The following is a 4,655-nucleotide window of genomic DNA, read 5'->3' as shown; positions in this document are numbered from 1 at the left end:
ACCAAGAAACTTGTTAGAACTAATTAATTCAGGAAAACTGCAGGATTCAAAATCAACATACAAAAATTGGTTGTGATTCTATACACTAATAACAAACTATCTGAATGAATAAGAAATTAAGGAAACAATTTCACTTATAATACTACCAAAAATAAAAATATAATACTTAGGAATAAATTTACCTAAGAGGGTATACACTAGAAACTATAAGACACTGATTAAAAAAACTGAAGAAAACACAAATAAATGAAAGATTTTCCATGTTTGTGGATTGAAAAAATTAATATTGTTAAAATATATATACTACCCAAAGTAGTCTCCAGATTGATTGCAATCACCATCAAAATTCTAATTGTGCTTTTTCACAGAATAGAAAAACAATCCTAAAATTTGTATGGAACCACAAAATACCTGAAATAAACAAAGCAATCTTGAGAAAGAAGAACAAGGGTAGAGTTGCCATACTTATTGATTTCAAATTATAGTACACAAAGCTATATTAATCAAAATAGTACAGTAGGAGATATTGAGGAATGAAATTGACCAAATTATGTTGTGTGAATGTATAAACATCTAATAACAAATCCCACTGTTATGTGTAATTATAATGCTCTGATAAAAATTTTTTTGCCAATATGTCTATCTAGAGGCCTGTTGCCATTTCTGTCTTCAGTGAAATTTTTGTCCCCAAGAAAGGATAAGAGATTGAGTTGGTATAGTGTATTCTTGGTTATCAAAAATACTCATGTAGCTTTGAGATTTTGAATTGGAGAATATTCATGATGTGTGGAAAAGCATGATACACACTATAATCTCAATCACACAAAATGGAATATAGTATATATATGCATTATCTGGAGGGATATGTCCAACTAAGCTGCTTGTGACTGGATAGACTTTGTTCTTTGTTTGTGTTTTTATTTTTCCTGTAATGTACACATTAACTTTTAAAAAATAAATGCCATTTTAAAACAAAGCAAAAAAAAATAGCATGGTACTATCAAAAGCACATATATGAACCAATAGAACAAAAAAAGAGCCCAAAAATAAACCCCCAAATATAGGTCGGTTACTCTTTTGACAAGGGCACCAAAGTATACAATGAGGAAGGAAAAGTTTCTTCAATAAATGAGTGATATTAAAAAACTGCATCACAGGAGTGAAAATGTACCCTTATATAACACAACAAAAATCAACTTGAAGTGCATTAAAAACTTAAATTTAAGACCCAAAATCATAAAACTTATAGAAGATAACATAGGGATAAAGTTCCCTTACTTTGGTTTTGCCAAAAATTTTTCTGAAAATGAAACCAAAAGCACAGGCAACAAAAACAAAAATAAGTAAGTGAGGATATATCAAACTCATGAAAACAAGAAAAAGAAATAATAATCAAGTCAGACAGGAAAAATTTCATTAGCAAAAGAACCTCAACAATATGAAAATGCAACTCACAGCATGGGAGAAAATATTTGCAAACCATATTATCTCATAAGGGGTTAATATCCAAAATAAATGAAGAACTCATACAACTTAATAGTAAAAATATAAATAACCTGATTAAAAAAATGGGCAAAGGACCTAAGTATAATTCTCCAAATAAGACATCTAAAGGGACAATATGTACATGAAAACATGCTATACATTACTGATCTTCAGAAAAATACAAATCAAAACCTGAGCTATCATCCCACATCTGTCAGACTGGGTACTATCAAAAACATAACAAGTATTGAGGGTGTGGAGAAAAACCCTTGTGCACTGTTGGTGGGAATGTAAACAGGTATGATGAAAAACTGAATGGAGGTTCCTCAAAATATTAAAAGTGAAAAGACAGGTGTGGTGGTGTACACCTGTAATTTCAGTTATTTGGGAGGCTAAGGCAAGAAGATCAAAAGTTTAAGGCCAGCCTTGGCAACACAGTAGTGAGACCAAACCAATCAAACACAAAGACCACAAAGAGATGGAGATGTAGTTCAGTGGTAAAGTACTTGCCTAGTATGTGCAAGGCCCTGAGTTCAATCCCCAGTAATACAAAAAAATGAACAAAAATGAAATAAAAATATAAAAAATAGAATTATCATATGACTCAGCAATCCCACTTCTACGAATATATCCAAAGGAAATCAATATCTTGAGAAGATATCCATACCCCTAAGTTGCAGCCTTATTCACAACAGGTTGAGATAAGGAAACGATGTAAGTGTATAGAGATGGATGAACAGATAAAGAAAATGTGGTGTATATATATACATACACACATATATATAATTGGATATTATTCATACAAAAGAGGAAATCTTACTATTTGCAATAAGAGTGAACCCTAAAGGATATTATACTACATAAAATAAGCCAGACACAGAAAGGAAAATATGTGTGATCTGATTTATACATGGAATCTAAAAAAGCTGAACTCAGAAGTAGAGAGTAGAATGATTGTCAGAGTTGTAGGGTGGGGGAAATGGGAATATGGTGGTTCAAGGGTATTAACTTTCACTTATAAGATGAATAAGGTCTAGAGATCTGATGTGAATCATGTAATCTACAATTAATACTGTATTATATAAACACTTGAAATTTGCTAAGAATATAGATTTTAAGTGTTTTCTCTACACACACACAAGATAACTATATGAGGTGATGGATATATTAATTCACTACATATATTTTATATATGCATACATGAACATACACATATACACAAACAAAGAAAGGTAGACTGCTTTGCTGAATGAAAGGTCTGATGTTAATAATAAAAAATAATAGGAATGATAGGTATTACTGATATTGGTTAAGCATCTACTTTGCTTTACTCTTTCAGATACTTACATGCATTCTCATTTATTGATATGCATTGCCAAATGTTTTCCAGAAAGTTTGTATCAAATCATATTCATAACTTTAGTATAAAAGAACAGATTCACTGCATGCTTATCACTTTAAAATGTTTCTTTTGCTAATCTGATAGTTTAATCTGCATTTCTTTGATTACTAGTGATGTTGGGCATTTAAAAGAATTAAGATTTTGTATTTCCTTTAGGGACCTGTATATCCATGTCCTTTTAATCTTACTGATTAGAAAGAGATCTTGATGTGTTAACACATTAAACTTTTGTTTGATATATATTACAAATACCTTTCCCATACTGACATTGTTTTCTTTGACATGTAAAAATCATAAATTTTTATTTAGTGAAGTCAATCAGTTTCTTTGTAAGTTCTACTAATTCTTTCATGATTATAATATGACTTTTCTCCATCTCTAGACCAATGAAATATACACTTGCAATTTTTTTAGTTTCTTTTTTTTAACTTCATGTGTTGCTGAGGATTGAACACAGTGCCTAGTGTGTTCTAGGCAAGTGCTCTACCACTGAACCACAACCCCAGTTCCTTTTTTAGTTTCTTTATGGTGCTTTTAAAATACATTTAATTTTTTTTTTGTTGAGGAAACAAGTTGATAGTCCCTTTTTTCATATAATCATGTCTCTTTCACTATTAATTGAATAGGTTTCTTTTAACCACTTATTTATTATGCCACCTTTACTATCTAAGGAATTCTTATTTACATGGGTAGGCTTAAGAGCTTTGTAATCTCTTTGTTAGTTTGGGGGCTAGCACTATGCTTTCTTTGATTACTAACTTCTATTCATTCATTAACAACCACATTCTCTTTCAGGAAGCTTCCCAGATTCTTCCAAAAAGGTATGATTGCTCTCCAAATGGAAAATCACCTTTAGCAGGTACAACATTTTGCCCTATAAACACAGTTAATAGTACTGATCTTATCCAATTACATTTTTGGTGGGCGGGTAACAGGTGCACAACATGCACAACAAATGTGCATTAAAATTTAAATTAGTGGGACTTGGATTGAAAGTTAGTGATGGCAGCACAGCTCTAGTTTAAGTGGAAAAAAACGAAGAGTCAGTTCTCTCATTTACTCAACAAACATCACTGTGCTGTCTGTTACACAAGGATTGTAATAGTTAAGTGAACTCAGTCTCTGTTCTAGATAGCTCACTAACTAGAGAAAAGACAAATGTACTCATTTAAAGGCAGTGTGACTAATAAGATAAGCATGTACAAGGAAGGAATGAGAAAAATCAGTGAGTAGTGGGCAGTGTTTCAAAGAAGTGGACATAAATATGGGGCGGGTTCGTAGTTACCCACAAATGCCAAAGGAACTTGCAATTAGTCTTAACGACAAGGTGCACCAATTTACTTAATTTATCCTTCATTCTGAGAACTCCTCGAGGAAGCTTGATGGATTTTGGGTAGGATGGGCAAGCCTAACAGACGCGTCTGGGAGCACTCCGTGGGAGCTGGTTGACACAAAGCTGACACCACGACAGAGAGCGGGGTTAAGGGGTTAACCCATGGTGTGTGACGGGATGGAAACTGGACGATGGGGACAAGACAGAAACCTTTACCTGTCGGGCTTCTCATCTGCAAGCCACTTACTTGAGTTGGTTTAACGGCAATACATACTGACAAACGACCTTATTATATAAGTGAGCACAATTCCAGGCACAATTCTTGTCTTCCGGCTCCGCCCCTCAGAGTTCTGGCCAGATGTTAACGCAAGAACTGACGTCACGTTAGCGTGGCGTCATCAGCACGACGCAGGCTCACAGGAAGGGGCCTCCGGC

The sequence above is a fragment of the Sciurus carolinensis genome, chromosome 4 (assembly GCF_902686445.1).
Source record: "Sciurus carolinensis chromosome 4, mSciCar1.2, whole genome shotgun sequence".
Taxonomy (NCBI): Eukaryota; Metazoa; Chordata; class Mammalia; order Rodentia; family Sciuridae; genus Sciurus; species Sciurus carolinensis.
This window is presented reverse-complemented; position numbering follows the sequence as displayed.